This window comes from Conger conger, chromosome 11 (genome assembly GCF_963514075.1).
Source record: "Conger conger chromosome 11, fConCon1.1, whole genome shotgun sequence".
NCBI lineage: Eukaryota > Metazoa > Chordata > Actinopteri > Anguilliformes > Congridae > Conger > Conger conger.
The window spans coordinates 33,888,537-33,910,263 of record NC_083770.1 but is presented as its reverse complement, the minus strand read 5'-3'; the positions used below and the strand labels follow the sequence as shown (position 1 = coordinate 33,910,263).

General features: G+C 44.4%; 1 protein-coding gene across 6 annotated transcripts in view; it reads left to right on the top strand.

Annotated features, from left to right (window-relative positions):
- The window catches only part of ralgps1 (Ral GEF with PH domain and SH3 binding motif 1), a 158,592-nt gene that overhangs the window by 90,883 nt on the left and 45,982 nt on the right, over positions 1-21,727 (top strand). The window lies entirely within an intron of this gene.

Here is a 21,727-nt window from a genome sequence, read left to right as displayed (position 1 = left end):
ATTATAAGTAATACAGCACCTGTTTTTAGAATGTCTTATTTAACATTTTTTTGAAGACTGTTTTGAAATGGTTTTAGTTAGACATATTAGTTTATTAGTTCCTTGACAGAAGGTGGTCTGTTGGGTCAGGCGTTGGGTCGCAGGTGGTCATTCCATGACCTTATTGTCAGCGGTGAATGAGACGTCTCGACGTCGCCTCTGACCGCATTTAAGCTGTGATGCGCAGCCAGGGGGGCAGACCTCCGCCTGACCCCCCCCCCGTTGTTCTTTAAATGCCGCCACGGTGCCGCTGGCCGCAATGCAGGCACTTCTCATCTCCAGGTAATGGGAAAAGACAAGGGGGAAAATCACAACTTGTCTGCGTTAGCGTTTTGTGGCAGCGTCCACAGAGAGAAGCAGCAAGGCTCAGCAGCGGACTGTTTCTCGGCGGGAATATGGTAGACGGCGTGTAATCGTGGGGCGCCAGTGGCCCTAGCGGGTCCATGCAGCCCTCGACCGCCACTCTGGCTGCAGATCGATTGTTCAATCAGCCGCAACATTTTTTTCCTGTGTCTTTTGTTGCCTTCCTCCCTGCTGCTGTCATCTGGGCAATAAACCAGGTCTTTGTGTGTCGCTATTCCTTGGTATGAGTGTGTCATCAATGTCAGGATTTATGTGTAGCTTAGTCTGCAGTGGGGTTGGCCAATACCTTTGCTCTTGGGTGTGTGTATGTGTTTGTATGACATGCTTCTGTGTGTGTGTGTGTGTGTGTGTGTGTCTGCGTGTATACGCATGTGCATGTGTTGCTCTGTCCGAACTCCCTCCCTGAGTGGGTGGTCTTTCTCACACTCCTGTATCTTAGGCTTTCTCAGTCTGTAGCAGTGTTCCCCTCTGAACCAGGAGCTCACACGTCTCAGATCAGCTCCAGCGAGACTGTTCTGCCTGGGATGGCCAGGGCCAGAAAAAGCACCAGAATCGGAGGTGCTCCATACATCACACACATTGAGCTCAGCCCTCCATACAACACACACACACATTCAGTTCGCCCGCCCCTGTCTGTCAGCTATACATCTGATGGACAACGCTCAGTTCAGGCCTCACAGCAGGAATTTGTCACGGGCGTTGCCCCGCATTTAAGCAGCACTTAATGTCTGACATCAATAAGTCAAGCACCCCTCTTTTTTTAAGTTGCAGTCAAGAGGTGGAGGGTGATGGATGTCTCTGTTTTCTTTCCCCTCTTTTTGTTTGGGGGGGGGGGGGGGTCTGCTTTCATTTTGATGATTTTTGAATTTTGGAAATCACCATAGTAACATTCCGGGAGGCTCAAGTGATTAATGGGTGTACTGCAGTCTTGTTCTGTGAGTCAGCATTTAACAGTATTTTACTACTGTACAAATACTGAGTGAGAAAGAGAAGGATAAGCTTTTAACAGGAGAGCTGTTAAACACATGTAATGCTCTTATAGTGAGGACTGACCTTCTGCCAAAGGGTTGCATATTTTCACACATGGGGGAGAGTGATGGCCTTGCCAAAATGACCTATGAGGAGTTGTTTATGAAAGCATTTCTGCATCCACTAAATGACAGTTACTGGCAAAGCTGTGACCTCATGTGTATTTTCAAAGAGCATATTTGGATGGCAAATGTGATCCTTCACATTTTCTAACAGTTTCTAGAGACCTTTGTTTGTCTCTTGTGCTTACTTTATTTCTGCATAAGCCATGTTTCTTACAGGAGTCATACTTGGCTTGAAATGTCTTTGGGATTGAGTACTCCCATATAAAACCCATAAATAAATGCATTATAAGAATGGTGATTCAAATGTTTTCACTCAAACCAAAGGGAACTGTTAGTTTACAGTGTGTCTCCTTCCAGCAATGGTTAATACTTATTTATTTATTTTAACTTGCCAACTTGCAATCTCCACCCAGATTTGTAATGTCCAATTCACAAACTATGTACAAGCGACCTTCCAACTTGACAAAAATTAGTTGGTGTCATAAATATGTCGTTTACAGTATTTGGCACAAAATATATGTGTGAAGTTTTAGAAAAAAAGAAAACAGTTTAAACGTATGAAAAAATTTCAGTTTAAAAGTTTGTATCTGCTTAGAGCCCATTATATTTGAAGCTCAATGTCTCAAAACCACTCAGAACGTTGAAAAAACCTTCCAAGGTCACAAATTGTGGAATTATTATGGCAGAGACTGAGAGAGCAGATCATCACTCCAAACTTCCCAGGAGAGAGAGGAGCTGGGGGGTTAGCTGGGGGATAGCTCATTACCTGCAGTAGACACCAGGTCTCCGCACCCGTAGAAAAAAGGTCCTTTGTCTGATTGGGGCCCCAAGGGACAGTCTTCGGGACCGGCCAAAGGTTGACACCTCATATAGTTGAGTTAAATTCAGCACCTGCCCTGCTCAAATTCACAAGCCTCCAAACACCTGCCCTGCTCAAATTCACAAGCCTCCAAACACCTGCCCTGCTCAAATTCACAAGCCTCCAAACACCTGCCCTGCTCAAATTCACAAGCCTCCAAACACCTGCCCTGCTCAAATTCACAAGCCTCCAAACACCTGCCCTGCTCAAATTCACAAGCCTCCAAACACCTGCCCTGCTCAAATTCACAAGCCTCCAAGCACCTGCCCTGCTCAAATTCACCACCCTCCAAACACCTGCCCTGCTCAAATTCACAAGCCTCCAAACACCTGCCCTGCTCAAATTCACCACCCTCCAAACACCTGCCTTGCTCAAATTCACAAGCCTCCAAACACCTGCCCTGCTCAAGCTGCCACTGCCGTCAGTCCTCTGCACAACCTCAGGACGGGTAATGGAAGAATTGCCACAATTCTTCTACCCTGGTCACAATCCCTGTTCTGACACCAGAAGGAAAATGTCTAGTGAAACTTAAGATTGAAACTAGTTTTCATTCAAAGTGAACATTATGAGATGGGTAGAGGTTGTTCACAATCTGTGAATTAAAGGACTTTGCCTTCCAGAAAAAAAGATTTTAAAAAAGTAATTAAAAAAGGATATGAAGCCTTTTTTGTGACAAAACATTTTAAATCATTTCCATATTGCCATAGGTTTTATGAGGTGACCTCTTAAAAGCAATCTTCAGTCAAAGGAAACACAGTTAAACGTGAACATACGTGTCCTATATGTTTTGGAGAAAGCCTCTGATTCTGAATAAGTATTCAACTTTTATCTTTCTGTTCTCCTTCTCCATTCATAAGAACACACCTGTAACTGGCAGCCAGCCTGGAAAGTTCACTCACTGACATGGTGTGATTTGACCTGGGGCAACAGTAGTAAATTATGATTGGCTGAGTGAGCCTTGATTAACAGCACTTAGGATTGTCCCATGCCTTGTGTGCTACAGTTTGCATATAGTCTCTGAATACACAGCAGGTGCAAGGACACAAGGCACCGTTGTATCTGAAGTGAATGCAATTGCTGTATTGTAGTAGCAACCAATCTGTCTGTCAAAAGCAAACCGTAATTGGCCCATATGGAAGAGATTGAATTCAAGTGGATTCTTGCATATAATGGCTTGCAGATGACTGCTTGGGACTCCTTAATTAATGCCTGAGTGGTGGAAGTGTTTGAAGAGCCTCTCCCCCAAACCAGGAAAGGATATGGACAATTCCTTTGAAATTAATGAGTGACTAAAATGAGAGGATAAAGGAATTAACTCAGACTGCTGCAGTACAAATCTGTCTGTAGACCCAAGTCTTCATAATTCTCTGGTGATTTATAGTTCACAATGAAACACCATAGTTCCAAATAACAATTCCAAATAATGTTGCAAATCTAGTTGCTGTCTCGTAATGTAATTAAGCTATTCATGTGGCCCAAAATCACAGAGGACTTTCTCTCTGCCAGTGTTCATGACGGCATGAGTTTATTTGGTCAGGAGAAAATGACTTGGTATGTGGTGACTCCGCGGCACCATATTGGAGATGAATGAAGAACGCAAATATTTAAGGCAAGGCTATTAAATTACTCATGTGGAAATCATATGGGTTCACACTAATAAGCAATATAAATACACCTGTAATTCATTGTATATATAGGGAATTGTCCAAGATTACATAAAATGATGATTTTAAACAGTGTTTATGCCAATGGCACGAATGCACAATTTTAGGGCATTACCTTGCTGATTGCCATATTATTATATGATGCAAAACATCATTTTAATGGTTTAATGTGCTTAAGTATAATAGCCAACAGCAGTGAGTAGGTAGTACTGGCATGCAAACTAAAATGATCTCTATGGCATGAAGCACCCTTTGAAGTAGATTTTCATACGTCATACTGTACTTTGCAGCATTTAATGTCTCACCCAGAGCAGAGGGGCTGTAATTTCAGTATCCATTTATATTGTTTCTACCACACACACACACAATGCTGAGTAAAATGAGTAGGGTTCCTTTTATCAAGGATATATATATATATTTTTTTTTATGTAAGGTTTAACATAAGAGGAAACCTAAGAAAAATGAACTTAATATTGACTATGGATGTGCAGCATAGAATTAACTATTTGAATGTAATGCAAGGTTTCAGTACATTTATTGTCAGTAAATGTAAATAGAAAACTGTCCTACTGCAGCTGTGGGAGCTGTGGAAGGCATTGTGAAGCAGCATGCTGCATGCAAGCTGAAGGTCCATAAGTGCTTTGGTACTAACGAGTACTTGTGTGAATACTACACCGGTGCTCCTGTGGTGGTGTTTTTCTGCTGGGAGTATTTGTGCTGTTGGTATTTGGTTAGTTTGCTACATTTGGATATTTTAGTGCATTTTAGAGTCATTCACTTCATGCTGCAGTCATGAGCCATTCAAGGACTGCATTAGAGCTTTGCTAGTGTTGCATTAGAGAGCTGTTAGTGTTTCACCAGCACCGCATTAACACTTTGGCACGAGGGCCCATTAGCGCTGCGCTAACAGCGAGCTAGCTTTGCGCGAGTGCAGTGTCAGCACTGCGGCCCGACGAGCTGCCAGTCCACAGACATCATCATCAGTAATAAAAGACGTAAACGGAGAGGCAGAGGGCTGGAGATCACTCTCTGCTCAGTTCACCACTGCAGGAGACTGGCTCTGCCGGCCGTTCCCCGGCCCAAATATTCACAGGGATGAAAGAGTGCGTGTCATAGAGACAGAAATGCGCGCTCACTCTCTCGCACATTCAACAACAGTGGATTAATACTATAAATTGGTCTCTGTGATGTGGGGGACACTGTTTTTATTCTCCCCAGGCTTTTATGGGTTTTTTTCCCCTGACAATCCGTCTTGACATCATCAGCCACAGGCATCCTGTATGTTCCAATTTACCCTTCCAACAGGCAGTTCAAAAGCCTTCGATTGGATCAGTGCCCTGTTCCGTGTAAGCCACCACTGAGTGGATGGTGTCTCCAGTTTTATGCATGGCGTCATGTCATAGCATTGATGCCCCAACAGTGGGTTGTGTGGGGTTCCTGTGTCTGCAACACGTCTCTCTCCCCTTGTGCCATATTGTGGCCTTGCCTCCTTATTAGGTCCAGAGTAAGATTAGCTAAGATACGCTAAGTGGGCGGACAAAATACCTCATCATCTGGTAAGGAGGGCAGTTGGTTGTGAGTATCAGATCATGACAGATGTTCTTCCTTCTTTCTTGTCTGTTTTTGTTACATGTTGCTATGTAAGCTGATTTGTAGTTACTTTTTTGCCATAAAACCCCAGATAACCCTATATCAGGAATACATGGCCGGCAGCTCATCAGAAACATCTGAGAGTATCTAAGATATCATTAATTGCAAAACAATCTGGACATAATATCATAAAGAAAGTGTCCACTTGTTGGATCCTGTGCCAAGGTATCTGTAGCTGGGCAATACATTATGTATCATGTTCCGGACTGGTATAGGGAGAAATGCTAGCCCTGAGCAAATGCTTTAATACAGCATTTGTGACACTGTGCAGTGCCACAGTGCCATTTTTGTGCCAGTTTGTGCCTCTGTTGCCCTGTCACTTATTGTACTGTGCAGCTCTGGTTATATTGACAGGGGATTAAACGGCATGTCTTTGGACTGTGGGAGGAAACCATAGTACCCGGAGGAAACCCACACAAACATGGGGAGAACATGCAAACTCCACACAGAAAGGTCCAGGCGGGGCTCAAAACCAGAAAAATAGGGTAAAAACTCACCCAGAAATGAGAAGCTGGAGGAGGTAGAGGATCACATCAGTGTTTAGCTTCACACGCTTTTCAATGGGTAGTCACAGAAACCTTAAAAACCTCAAGAACCAAACTTTTCTTCCAAGTGTGAAACCTATCCCTTTTGCAAACCAAAGAAACAGGCCTCTGGCCTGAATTCCGCCAACATTTGTCCTTAATTTTGACTCGGTGTGAAAAGCAAGGCAGTTATTGCTGCCATGAACTCACAGAACCATGTTTATGAAAAGAAAAAAATCTGCATTAATTTGCAAGTCAAAGTAATGGACAAATGATTGAATCCAGGTCTTTGTGAAGTCAACTTTTTGTGGGAAGCTGCTTGTTTATCGGGTGTGCCCTGCTGAAAAAAACTGCTCAAGCAAGGATTGAAATGGCTGGTAGCTGGTTGACCAGTTCAGACCAGCTACCAGCTTGGTTTGACTCACTCAAGCTATGGTTTTAAACAGCTGGTTAGGTGGTTGACCAGCTACCAGCTCAGACAAGCTACCAGCACTAGCTGGTTGACCAGCTCATTCCCAGCTAGACCAGCTTCATGACCAGTTTGACCATGCTGGTTGACCAGCTCATTCCCAGCTAGACCAGCTTATGACCAACTTGACCGGCTCAATTTTCAAGCTGACATAGCTGGATTTTACAGCAGGGTGGTCTTACAATGTAGGTATGAGTTCCGTCCAGCAGCCATATCACACTGTATCCTTCTCATGTCAAGCTAATAAGGTGTGTGGACTTGGTTGGCCATTGGATGGCAGACCTGGGAAAGCCAAGTTGCTGCAGGAAGTGGTTTTGGTGGGCCATTAAGAGACATTCTTCGCTTTGGACCGAACCAAAATGGTTAATAATTCCCTACATTTCACAATCCCATGCATTCCCTGCCCACTTTGATGTCACAGGTTGTCACTGCAAAAGAGAGTTCTAAGTTGACCTACCTGGTTGAAAAATGTCAAATGAAAACTGCAGCCCTAGTGGTCTTATCACTTGCTTGATAAGGACGTGGCCGTTCTATTTGCCTTTAATTTTGCAGGCTCTTTAATTTCCACACCCTTTACTGTGGTTTTTCTTCGCACCATACAATAGGGTGTGTCCATCGCCTTCTAGACTCAGTGATGTTCCAGAACTCTACAATGTTTCATGTCCTGGGACAAGTTTAGGAATCTTGTCATGGTGTTCCATAGGTTTTTGTTTTCACCCTAAAATCAAAAAACACTTTAGACACACTATTCTAAGAGCGAGTTAACTGCATAATGAACTGTTTTAATTGATCAATTGAATTCTGAGTCGCAATGAAAACCAGTCGTCAGGCTGCCCCAAGTACAAACAAATGGGTATGTGGCTTTCCCAAGCTTCATTTGTTGTGCGTTTCCAGTAATGAAACTGAAGACAGAATTGGTGGCAATTCCCGGTAATTTGGTTTTCTGCAGAATGATCTCAACATCATGATGAGTTTTTTTTTTGTCTTGGTGGTCAGGGCTATTTCTATTTTCTTCGCCACCCCGCATGGTTGCAACCACTGGTATGATCTGCATTACATATACTGCCTCAATGGGATGAGGCGCCCAACAGCAACTGGCTGGTATTTTCAGTGCTTAAATATGTATTCACCTGGTTTGCTAGTATTGGAAATATTAAATTTGCATTTGTACAGAGAACCTTTTAATCCAGGACTTGTTAGCTACCCTTTGTCTTATGAGTCAGCGGTGCAGTGCAGTTGTACTCATCTGCCTACATCTGTGATGAGTGAGAAACATGGTCATCCAAGGGCATGCAGTATAAAGGCTCTGCGTAGTGTGCATGATGCTCCACCATGCATGGTAAGAGTGGTTTTGCGTGGTAGATTACAAGGCTCTGCATATTCTTAGATCCCACAGACAGAGAGGTCTTTGTTGAGACTGGTTTCTCTTACATAGGGGATATTAAAACAGATTTTAAATTCAGAGGGGGCAAGTCAATTCTTCTCTACAATCATTCTGTACATTGTTCTTATGCATCAAATAATACATTGTGAATATGTGTAGAAAAAAAATGAATGCATTGGATGATAATTCACAACATTTATTGGTCACATTTTCACATTTGAATCTGTTTTTCAGGGCATGCTCTTCATGTGGTTAGTTTACATGTTGCCCTTGGCTGTTGACAGATTGTAGCTGTGCTGTTGTTTGAGAACCTGTCTAAGGTTCTACTGCTCATATAAAACGGTGGTGAGTGTTGCACACAACTGAACAAAGGCTGGAAACAGCTGTGACATCATCGCAGCTGGGAGGTCAGGATGTGGAGGCGTGACTGCGGTGTCTTACTGTAATCTGCAAATATGTGCCTTTTTCCCCCATCCTTGTTCCAATGTCCTTTGGGAAGACTCTTGGACTTTTTCCCAGAATTAACCAAATCCTTGGAACAGGAAGAGCTGGTAACCAAGAGAACGTGTTGATAAAGAAACTATTTGGCATCAATTTATTTTATTTTATTTTATTTGCTTATCTAAATCATTAGATAAGAAAATTGTTCTAGATGATACATTGGGATAGGTTTGGGCTTGTGATAGATTGGTTGGTTGTGATTGGTTGGATTAGCTCCCTCTGATTGGTGTCCTGTGTAGGGGTCCTCGCACGGGACTCCAAATTATGTAGGGTCCTTGCACGGGCCGCCAAATAACGCAGGGATTTTACTCTCTACGAAACCGGGGCGCCAGTTAAACGTTGTGTTGCAGTATAACTGCGAAAAGTAATCAGTCTCATAAAATTACTGTTATCAGAAATATCCAACCACAAATATAGTATTTCAATTAATTAAAATAACCAATATTAATGATTGAACATACCGATAACCTGAAGGTTGGAAGTTCTTCGAAAGACTGCTTTAACTCGGCTCTCATGTCTATGCGATTCCAAAACGGACACCGGGGTTTAATAAAATATATTTATTAAACAAACATACAAACACATAACAGATAAACTAACGGGAAGTTAGTAAGGAAATTTAGTTTGGTATGTGTGTGTGCGTGTGTGTGGCGCGCGCAAGCGCGCGTGTCGCTAGAGTTCTGGGTGTGGTAATGAGTTAGAGTTAGCTGTGAGAAGGGACTACTTGCGTAGTTTTACTCTATATATGCGCAAAAGACGGCGAATCAATTCACGTACATATATATGTAGCTAACCAAACACATTACAATGGTTGGATGGTAAATATTGAAACACAGATTCACAAAAACAGTTAAGACTAAACTAAACACTGGCTATGCCTGAATGTTTGTTTTCTTACTGAGTCCATACGCATTGCTGGATCCAAAAGACATGCTGTCCTTGTAGAAGCGGCGATGGTGCTGTGAATGGTGTCCGGGAGAGATGCGCAGGCCTTGTTCCCGTCTTAGCAGCGCGTTGTCGTCTGATCCGCTGGTCCTTTTCCAGGTGTAAAAGTTCGTTGCTGTTTCGTTGTTGGGCTTTATTGGGGTAAACTGATGTAGCGTTCCGCGTACAACAATTTCCACTCACTATAGGCCACGTAGTTACCGCGAGGTAACTGGGTGTGTCCGTAGGCCTGGTAGTGCGCTGTGCAGCATTCAGCCTCTGTCCGAGTCTCGGAGCAGATGAGCTGGCCAAAAAGGGTGCGTCGAAGAGAACAAGCAGAAGAGGCAGAAAAAGCAGAAGAGCCAGAAGAGAGATCCCAAGAACGTGTCTTGCTCTTATACGGGACCGTTTATTGCTCCCGCCATTACGGGATTGGCTGAACCAAGTTAGACGTCATTCGTGGTGGACGTCGCAGAATTTTCCTGTGGGAATGTGGAAGTTGTAGTCCCTACATCCCCCCTGTGGTCTCAGGATGCGGCTGAAGCCAGTGTTCCTCGAGAGCACAAAAGTCAGTTCACAGTCCACAGGTCAAGTACATTGGGTCGGTAACACAGTTCACAATTGACTGACAAACATCCAGGCATTTATCAACAATTAACTAAACTGGTCTAAAACACATGATACAAACAATGTGAAACACTAAGGTCGAACAGTGAATACATTGTCACAAAACATGAGAAACCTTGGTGAAAGGGTTAGTCGTTTTGTTAGTTCAGGTGTTTTGTTAGTTATTGGATGGTGTCCAGAAGGTGGAGCACCAACAGGAATGACCCAGCCATGAAAATGTTCAGATGATGTAGGGGTCTAGGATGGAGAGGCTGTAGCCTTTTTGGAAGTCTTGTTCAGACTGACCAATTGTTCTAGTCCCTACAGTCAGGTTGCTGATGAGGGTTGTCATCTGAAATATGTGGGGGCATTTTCAAATTAGGGCAGCTTTCTGTATCCAAGCTTAACCTTATGGCTGTGTCATCAGGAAGGAAATGGAGAGGTGGTCTCATTTCTAAATGATGTGGTAAGCTCACAAGTGGTCTTGTCTTGCTTGGGGAAGAGGTGGAGTAAGGCACACTGGGTGTGGCAATATACTTGTAAAGATTACACTGTAGTTTCTACATGCAATACTTTACGATGGTTCAGTAGGTGTAGAAAGAAGCAATGAACGTTTACGAGTTATAACAGGTGTCGGATTTAACTCTACAGTACCTACTTACAGTACCTACTTATTTGCTGCTACATGCAAATCTAAGTGGCTGCTATAAACTACCAGTTTATTTTGCCACCCCCCTTTGGTAGGAAAGGTGTGCAAAAGAAAGTGGTCAAAGCTTCAGCTGGGAGTCTGCCTGTGAGGAGACCACGGCTATAGATCAGTCTTATTCAACGTCTTTTGATGGAGGTTGAACAAGACCAGATAGCTCTTTGGAGTGGTTACTCAAGGCATACACACTACTGAACAAAGGTTAGAGGCTTTAGTTGTCCTCAGAGGAACTGAAGAAGCTCTCTTCAGACAAGGTATCTTCCCTATCAGAGTCATGCTGGTGACTCTGAGGCTTGGGCCTACCGGGTCGGTCTTCTCTCCAATTCCGGCTGGAATCAGAGTGTGAGAAGTGACCACGGTGGCTCTTAACCGGGAACTTACTCACATGCCGTTGTTTTGAGCCATTATATTTTAATGGGGCAACTTGGGAAGTGCCGGCGGGCTTGGTTGGAACAACGTGCTTAGCTGTTTCCAATACCTCGTTCCTGGGCACAATCCTTAAAGTGTCCCAGACCATTTGGGCTTCATTTCTTAATTCAAGGGCTGAGTGTTGGCCCCTTGAAAACAGTGAAACATGAGTTCGGACACAGGGGTGCAGGTTGTGCACAAAAAGGGATTTGAAGGCTTGATCTTCATCTAAGCCTGGTCCGTTTCTGCCCTGGAAAAAAGCATGTTTAAGACGTTGGTAAAAGTCTTTTGGTCTTTCTGTACGGCTATGTTTAACCTCCACAGATTTGATCATGGCTGTGGCCTGATCAAACCGTGGCAGGAACTCAGCTACCAACGCTTCACAAACCTTGGGATAGCTGGAACGAACCTGTGGTGGAAGTTGTTCCATAAATGTATGGATCTCTCTGGTTGAGGTTTTCCATACAAGTCGTACCTTTTCTCGATCGGTTGCCCTGGGCAGATCCGAGAGACAGTAGTCAACTTCCCTCAAGTAACTCTGAATGTTAAATTCGGAGTCCTTCGGGTCAAATGTGTGGACATACTTCGCCATGGCCTCTAGCTCCTCAAAGCGAAGACCATGTGAAGTTGCACTAGTCTGCCTGTTTGGAGAAGGAGAGCCTGAAATCACATTTGGATGTGAATGCGTTTCATGCGGAGCTCGACGTCCTCGGTTTGGTTTAGGGGGTGGAGCTACAAAACTGTCATTCTCACAATGGTTGGCAGAAGATGAATTGTCGCTGTCAGTGTACTGTACAGAGCAGTCACCTATCCTCTCAGTTATAAAGGGAAAGCTAGCGGGATTAGCGTTGCTTTTTGTGTGCCCAATTAATAACGTTAGATCTCCTCTACCGTGTCCACGGGAGGGTTCCCTGACCTCCTCATGAGAGGGGTGGGCATGGAAGGTGCAGTCCTGTACTTGCCTGACTGTTTCTCCCTTGCGGAGATGGACCACCGTTGGGATGGAGTCCCCCCTTTCCCTCTCCAGGGAAGAGGTGGGCAAACCATTGCATGGGTGGTCAACAGCACTGCAATCTGAGGAGACTGACGAGTGTCCATCAGAGCAAGTTGTGGAACCGGGATCTGACAAACCCGAATCAATTTGTGACCCCCCTTCCCCTGCCTTGTGGTGTAAGGAGGAAGCAGGAGAAGCTGGAGTTGGGCAAGCCTGAGAAAGCAGGCTTACAGAAGAGAGTGGATGCAGTAGCTTGTGGCATCTACTCTTCAACTGAAATAATTCCTCTCTGTAGGAACAAAGATCTGATTCGGCTGAATGCAGATCACGCAAGTATTGTACTGCTTTCTTGCCAACAGTTTGAAGCTCAAGTAAAACACTGGTGTGTTGTCCTCTGAGGTATGCCATCTCTGAGTCTAAGTTTTTGTTGCTCTGAAGAGCAAGACTAATCTGTCTGGCAAAATTCAAGACCAGACAACTTAGAATTGGGTCTTTTGAATGGTTGGGGGAGTGACCTTTCTCGTTGATTAATGAGAACATTTCTTTCCTACAATCAGTGAGGTTCATCTGATTCAGGAAAGCTATGTAGCCAGGTGCTAAACCTTGGGCTAAAAAGGAAAGGTACTCATCAATAGATATGGGTTCCATATCTCAAGCCAAATAAAGCTAAAAGCTAAAATCAGTAACTTAAGAGGGTACTCTTGAAGTTAACAATTTGACAAGGGCCTTGAGCTCCTAACAGTTGGCAATGAATTGTTTCCCAATATCACAATCCAACATACAAGTTGTGATGAAGGATAAAGAATTTAAAACGCTCTTTGAATATTCTCTATAACTATAGTACAAGGTAGCTATAGCATCACACAGGGACTCGAGTTGCACTAGCGGTACTGCAATGCAACAACAGCAAAATGAACAAACATATGGCGGATATTCAGACCGTAAAATAGGAACTGTGATGCTGATCACATTAATCCTAAATACCAGAATGTGATTGGTTGAAATTACAATTAAATTTGGATTTAAATGTAAAATTCAATTAATTATTAAAATTACTTTGACCAAGTAATTATAATTAATAATACAGTGCGGCTAATAATACTATTATTGATAATACGTATTATACCGGAAGGTAAATGCCAATCAACAAACTACCGTGTAAGATTACGAATGTAATGCCACAATGTTACACGAGGGGGCAGTATATTGAGAAAGCGGCTCATGCAGGCTTTCAAAAATGGTACAAGGGTGACATCTAGCGGTATTTTCAAAAGATTGCACTGGTGGCAATTTAGCTGAGAAAGAATGCCGAGAATTCGTTCTGGAGGCACGTGACATGAGCCAAAGCTCGTCTTTCTCACGCAGAGCTCCAAATTAGGATGGGGAATTCGTTATGAAGTCACAAGACATGAAATTTGAGCCAAAGCTAGTCTGCCTCACACGGGGCACCAAAATATGTAGGGGTCCTCGCACGGGACTCCAAATTATGTAGGGTCCTTGCACGGGCCGCCAAATAACGCAGGGATTTTACTCTCTACGAAACCGGGGCGCCAGTTAAACGTTGTGTTGCAGTATAACTGCGAAAAGTAATCAGTCTCATAAAATTACTGTTATCAGAAATATCCAACCACAAATATAGTATTTCAATTAATTAAAATAACCAATATTAATGATTGAACATACCGATAACCTGAAGGTTGGAAGTTCTTCGAAAGACTGCTTTAACTCGGCTCTCATGTCTATGCGATTCCAAAACGGACACCGGGGTTTAATAAAATATATTTATTAAACAAACATACAAACACATAACAGATAAACTAACGGGAAGTTAGTAAGGAAATTTAGTTTGGTATGTGTGTGTGCGTGTGTGTGGCGCGCGCAAGCGCGCATGTCGCTAGAGTTCTGGGTGTGGTAATGAGTTAGAGTTAGCTGTGAGAAGGGACTACTTGCGTAGTTTTACTCTATATATGCGCAAAAGACGGCGAATCAATTCACGTACATATATATGTAGCTAACCAAACACATTACAATGGTTGGATGGTAAATATTGAAACACAGATTCACAAAAACAGTTAAGACTAAACTAAACACTGGCTATGCCTGAATGTTTGTTTTCTTACTGAGTCCATACGCATTGCTGGATCCAAAAGACATGCTGTCCTTGTAGAAGCGGCGATGGTGCTGTGAATGGTGTCCGGGAGAGATGCGCAGGCTGGGGTGTTCCCGTCTTAGCAGCGCGTTGTCGTCTGATCCGCTGGTCCTTTTCCAGGTGTAAAAGTTCGTTGCTGTTTCGTTGTTGGGCTTTATTGGGGTAAACTGATGTAGCGTTCCGCGTACAACAATTTCCACTCACTATAGGCCACGTAGTTACCGCGAGGTAACTGGGTGTGTCCGTAGGCCTGGTAGTGCGCTGTGCAGCATTCAGCCTCTGTCCGAGTCTCGGAGCAGATGAGCTGGCCAAAAAGGGTGCGTCGAAGAGAACAAGCAGAAGAGGCAGAAAAAGCAGAAGAGCCAGAAGAGAGATCCCAAGAACGTGTCTTGCTCTTATACGGGACCGTTTATTGCTCCCGCCATTACGGGATTGGCTGAACCAAGTTAGACGTCATTCGTGGTGGACGTCGCAGAATTTTCCTGTGGGAATGTGGAAGTTGTAGTCCCTACACCTGTCTCATCTCGGAGGCCTAACTGTCCATCAGGCTCCTCGTGCATGACTAATGGATTGGCTGCAACCTTGTGACCTGTCTCCTTACCGCCTTCTGGCTGCTTCTCTCCCTTTCTCCATTCCCGCCGGTCAAACATGTGGCCGGAGCCGGCCCCTCTTCCTCCTGCACCCCGTGACTGACCCTGCCCCGACCCCGGGCCAACCTACGGCGCTGCCCACCCCCACCTCAGCCCCGGCATTCTGCTGCTTGTCCCCTGTCTTGTTTTCACCCCTCTTCATCTCTGAATGACAGCCCCAGAACATTGAGACCAATGAGAAACACAGATGACTGGCTGAGCCCACTGCCAGTGGAACACGAGCGTTCCCCCCAGACCGCACTGTCAATGGGTGCACGGCCGCACGTTGTCATAGCGCCGCACCATGGCATTAAGCAGTTAGCCACGGACATGGGTGTATGAAGGGGTGTCATGCCTGGCCCCCCTGCAGCATGCGGAGCCCCCCACTCTCGTCCACAGAGACTGTTAATCATCCATCCCAGCTGAACACCGGTCTGCCCGGATCTTCTTTCTCCCCGAGAGAGTTATTCATCCTCTGCCTCACCTCAGCACATATCACGCTTTACCCTTCTCATGTCAAACTTCTCAGCTAATAAGTTGTGTGGACTTGGTTAGCCATGTCACAGGTTGTCACTGCTAAAGAGAGTTCTCAGTTTTCACCCTAAAATCAAAAAACACTTTAGACACCCTATTCTAAGAGAGTTAACTGCATAATCAACTGTTTTAATTGATAATTTGAATTCTGAGTAGCAATGAAAACCAGTCGTCAGGCTGAAAGACACTCTCTCTCTCTTTCCCTGTATCTCTCTCTCTCTCTTGTTCCCTCTATCTCTCTCTTGCTTTCTCTGTCTCTCACTCAGTCACTCTCACGTCTGTCATGGTCTCATTCTCTCTCTTTCTCTTTTTTCTCTCTACCTTCTCCCACAGTATTCCTGCCTCTTCTCTCTTTCACTTCTCCCTCCCCTACCCCATGTCTTCCTATCTTTCTTTCTCATTTTCTGTTCTGGTGAAAATTCCACTGCTTTGTTGCCATGAAACACAATACACTAAATATTATCAAAACACAAAGATTGCTCGAACATAGAAAATGTTTAGAATGTAGTTAGAACACAGGGTTTGTTGAAGCTAGCATAACTCTAAAGCGCTCTTCTCCCCCCACCTTCTCCATGCTGTGTAGTCGGACAGGGGTTGCATTACCAGCGTAACATTGAGTCATCATTTTCCATCCTCTCATGCTGTGATATTTTTCATGGCATATGATTTTTATTAATAAAACGGTACCTCCATAGGCTTTGTGGCTGGCAGCCTGCCTGCTACTTTACAAGGCTGGTTTCCTGGTGTCTGTGTGAGCAGCTGCTGTCTGCGTTAGACAGCGTGGGGGGGTGCGATGAGGATTAGGTGCACTTAGACACAGGTCAGAACACACCTGGCAGTCATGTCGTCAACAGAGGGCAGTTCCCCATGCTCCAATCTCACAAAAACCACAGACATGAACAATGTATCAAACGTAGTTTCTGTGAGGCTCATTCTGTTTTTTATGTCCTGAACATAATAATACTAATCGAAGAGAAAATAATAATACTAATAATAAGACTATTTTAAATCCCATTAGACCGCCTCACAGCAAGGAGGTCCTGGGTTCGAATCCCCGTCGGCCGGGGCCTCTCTGTGTGGAGTTTGCTTGTTCTGCTTGTGCTTGGGTTTCCTCGGGGTACTCTGGTTTCCTCCCACAGTCCAAAGACATGCAGGTTAGGCTGATTGGAGAGTCTAAATTGCCCGTGGGTATGAGTGTGTGAGTGAATGGTGTGTGTGCCCAGCGATGGACTGGCGACCTGTCCAGGGTGTATTCCTGCCTTTCGCCCAATGTATGCTGGGATAGGCTCCAGCCCCCCTGCGACCCTGTTCAGGATAAGCGGGTTAAGATAATGAATGAATGAATGATAAATCCCATTAAATAGTTAATGAAATTAGATAATGCAATTATATTTTTATTGACTTTATAAGCTGATAATTGTCATATGTGAAGTGCACAAATGCATGCACAAATGAACAATAAAAAGAACATGCATGATTTAACTTTGGCTTTGGAATCGGCAGTGCACAAATTGGACATTTAAAAAAAAAACGTCTGTCAACACACCCGTGCTATTGAGGGCAGGGTTCCTGACCTGTGCTGACAGGGAGTCATGTTGATGATAACGGATCCGAGTTGTGTTGGACACCGGCTAAACTGGGCCTACTCTGCAGGGACTCGGGGAATGCAAGGTAGCGTATGTGTGGGAGGTTAAACGGGAAACACGTGGAATCCCTCAGAGTCTTGGGGCTGGGACAGAACAGCCGAGCTGCGCAGTAAATCGGGAATGTGTGGGAATGGAGGGGGTCTGGCTTTGTCCAGGCTTTATGGTGCTGAACTGAGAAGCGCTTAGCGTGAGGATGGGCCAGTGAGCCCGAAGCACACCTTAGGACCTTGGCTCTTATTTACACTCCTTGTCTGTTTCATAGTCAGTGTCAGCTAAGTGAACAATCGGAGTGTGTGTGTGTTATGTGTGCATGCTTCTGTGGGTGCATGTTTGTGTGTGTGTGCAGGTGGGTGGGTATTTGTTTATCCATAGGCTAAACACAGGGTATATAAATTGTGGATGGAGAGAAAAAGCACTCATTCCATGATTTACACACTGATTAATTCAAATAGCTGTCCTCCAAATTTGCACAGCCTTTTCTTGCTTGTCTAAGAAAGACATTCACCTGTGCTCAACTGGAAGAGAGAAAGCTCACATGGAAAATTTGGAAACACTTCCGAACCATTGCTTTCAGTAAAAACTGTTTAGCACAGACTAATAAAGACAATACAATAATCTGGCTCATTACAGTGTAGAATTTGATTAGGTTTCAGAAGATATTTGGAGATCACTGAATTTAAGAAGCAGCTAGTCCTTTCCTTGCTGTATTTTACATTCAAGCTTTTGCATGAATCAGAACACATATTTCTTATATAAGTAAACCTGCTTTCACATGATGTACCCATAACAGCAAGCCTGAATGATTTCAGCCATTTCAGATTGTGTGCAGTCGAGGGCTGTGCGTTTCTAAAGATTAACATTTCAGTTGGGATTGATTGACAGCTCTGCGCTGGAGCGTTCTCAAGTTACCCTGAGAAAGGCACTCTGTGAGGTGATTCAAGAGCCATTATAGTTCAGCAGGAAGCTGTACATCATACAGCCTACAGTAGCTTCCCTGTTCACACCACACACATCGTCCCCCGCTGCCCATCAGTTCAGACATATCACTCTACAACTAGCTCCTTTTTTCAGTCTATTCCTACACACACACACACACACACACACACACACACAGTTTAATGTGCACTGGTATATGTACATGCACATATGCATGACATGGGCTGTGGGGCTCAGCCTCGAGGGCAAAACATATCCTGGGTTTGCCGCTTGATTAATCCTGTCTCCGGAACAACATGCAGCACCTCTTCTATTGTTATCACACCAATCGGACCAAGACATTAGCTGGTGCTTTAGACGGGAAGCGTCCTGCAGCTGGAGAATTGAGCTGTGCGTTCAGCCTTCAGACCGTGAAGACTGCCCCTCACCCTCTGAGTCTGTGAGAAAACATGGGCTTTACAGAGAGACTCTCACCTGCATCCGGCTGGTACTTCTTGGAAGTATTTCCCAGGGGCAGCCCAGCTGAGGCTCTGCAGCTGTCAGTTTAATTTTAGGCCTTTGAATTAATGATGTCTTGAGACCTAAAATGCAGTCTTTTCTGGACTATGTGCTGTGGAGAACCTCACTGGGGGAGAATCCAGATGGTGTACAGAGGTCTAGGTATAACCTTTTACAGGTGTTCCATCGCCCAGGTTGTCACAGGTACAGGTGTTTCTAGAGTAGTATTTGCCTAACCCACTCTTGGTGACGTGCCATTTTACGAGAAAGGACTCCCCGTGTTTTTGGGGAATCTCTGTCTTCTGAAATGCTCAGTGTAAACAGATTGCCTGGGCCTTGTGGAATTCCTCTAATGGAAACCAGGGGCATATCACTCAGCACTAACTTTGAGCTGCGTTTTATCTCCCAGCAGATGTATCTGAAATATGCTAGATTGCAACATTTCAAATTGTGTCCCTCCTCCCTCTCCAACATTTAATACATGTAGTCCCTCAGCAGACAATTACAGCAAACTCAGCTGTAGTCCCAAAACATACCCATGTATTCTTCAGTAATCTGAAACTGAAACATAGCAGAAAGTACAGAAATAGTAAAGTTTAGAAAAGGTGTCACTCCCCCAAAGTGAATCACTCATAAAGAACAATCGTAGGGGAATGCATGCTCACTTGGAATCTGGCTTATTTTACTAACAGATCTCTGCTCTTTATCTTTCATGTTAAACCATTTGAGGTGCTTCAACAGAATACTTCAGAATTCACTGGGTGCTGTGGAAGTGTGGAATGTTTTTAATGAGTGGGCATCCTGACCAGGCGTTGAGTGGGTCAGTTTGAAGAGTTTCATTGAAAGAACGCTTCCCTTTGAGCTCAAGGGAGCACAAGGTGTGTTATGTCTTAGAAGGCGTTTGAGTTCAGGACTGCTGGTGGTCTCGCCAGTCAATGAGACCATTGACTTCTGACAGACCCAACCCTGCACAAATGGTGTCCCTTGTGTGTGTGTGTGTGTGTATGTGTGTGTGTGTGGGTGTGTGTGTGGGAGGGAAAGCCCATGAAGGAGTTCACTGGACTCAATGGGATTTTGTGGTGACCCGACTCCTCCTCTGGAATTTTGCCAGGAGTGAGCAGTGTCCCATTAACGCTTTTGTTTATTGTGTAAAAAAACATGGGCTCCAAAATTAAACACAAGTGAAATTGGCTGTGGCATCACACCTGGTTTAGTAAGCTTACCTTTTATTAGGGTTTGTGCTCACAAGCCATACATTCGTTTTGTCTGTGTTTTCCATGTACTTGTGAACTCCGCCCTCTTGAACCCATCCCCCCCAAAGCCTCCTCCAGAAGACCTGAGCACTGAGCTATTTGCTGGAACAGAGCGGCTGTTTCCAGGGCAGGTTAGAGAACAGAGTCCGGCCCAGGCTGATGTCATCTTCCTGTCTCCTGCAGGAGCCCCTGGGAAACTGATAGAGTGTCCAGGAGTCCTGGACACAGCATGCGGTCAGGATACTGACTTCACCCTGCAGGCACTCACACACACAGTACCAACACACAAGACACTTTAACAGATGCATACACAGTACACACAGACATACAAATACACTTAATATGCAAATATGCTCATAGTGCCACACATATGCATGCACACATATACACAGTAGGCTCCAGAATTATTGACACCCTTAATAAAAATTTAGAAAAATGGCTGCATATATCGACGACCCTTACTGAGCACAATAAACAAAACCAAGCATCTTGAGTTTGCCAAACCTCTTTCGAATTACGATTTGGAAGAGTGTGCTATTGTCAGATGAGACCAAAATTGAACGTTTTGGCCATGCACACCATCGACATGTTTGGCGGGAAAATGGCATGCATACAAGGAGAAGCACCTCATACCTTCTGTGATATATGGCGGTGGGTCATTGATGAGATTTTTTGCTGCCAGTGGACTAGGGTCACTAATTATGATCAATGGCACATGAATTCAATAAAGCACCAGGAAATCTTGGCAGAAAATCTGGTTGCCTCTGCTTAGAAGCTGAGACTTGGTCATAGGTAGATTGTCCAACAGGACAATGACTCCAAACATACATAAATTAAAAACAACAACCATACTCTGCAATGGCCATCTCAGTCTCCAGACTTAAATCTTTTGAAAAATCTATGGGCTGAATTGAAGAGGGGAGTGTCCCAAAGATGAAAAGATCTGCATGGAGAAATGGTCAAAAATCCCTCCAAATGTCACAAATTATAGGAAAAGACTCATGACTTTCATCTTTGCCACGGGTGTTTGCACTAATTATTAAACCAGGGGTGCCAATAATTGTGGAACCTGTTTTTTTAGGAAATTATCTTTTTATTTGAAAAGTGGAATACTTTGGTTGATTCCATTGAATCATTAATAACGAACACTGTTGGAAAATAAAGCTTATGTGAATTACTGTATTATCCTTAATTTTTTAGCTTACACCTTTTTCTGTACATATTTATCAAGGGTGCCAATAGTTCTGGAGCCCACTGTATATACACATATGCACTCACACAGAAACGCACACACATGTAGATGATATACTTCCACAGATACTCTGCACAGTCATAAACATGCCTTTGTCATTACTTTTGTTCAGGGAATTCGAAATGTGGCGTGAATCCACCTGATTGCGTAATGCCATGCAACTTTTCTTTTCACTGACCCGGGAACTGTGAGATTGAAGTTCTCCAGCTATCATACCAAAAAAACGGCTCGTCAATGAGCTCATTGTGAATAAGCCCAAAGGTTTTCAGGTCGTTACCAACAACACAGCACATTAGGAAACCAGTCGATCTAGGGTAATGTACCATAATATGTCCTCAATGGCAGACTTCAGTCAGATCAGACAGTGCATCTCAGCTCTCCCTCCCAGTGGAGGTGTGGGGGAGAGCCCAGTGGAGGTGTGAGGGAGAGCCCGGTGGAGGTGTGAGGGAGAGCCCAGTGGAGGTGTGAGGGGGAGCCCAGTGGAGGTGTGAGGGAGAGCCTAGTGGAGGTGTGAAGAGCCCAGTGGAGGTGTGAGGGAGAGCCCAGTGGAGGTGTGAGGAAGAGCCCAGTGGAGGTGTGAGGGAGAGCCCAGTGGAGGTGTGAGGGAGAGGTGCTACACTCCGTACAGTCTCAGCTCTCCTGTAA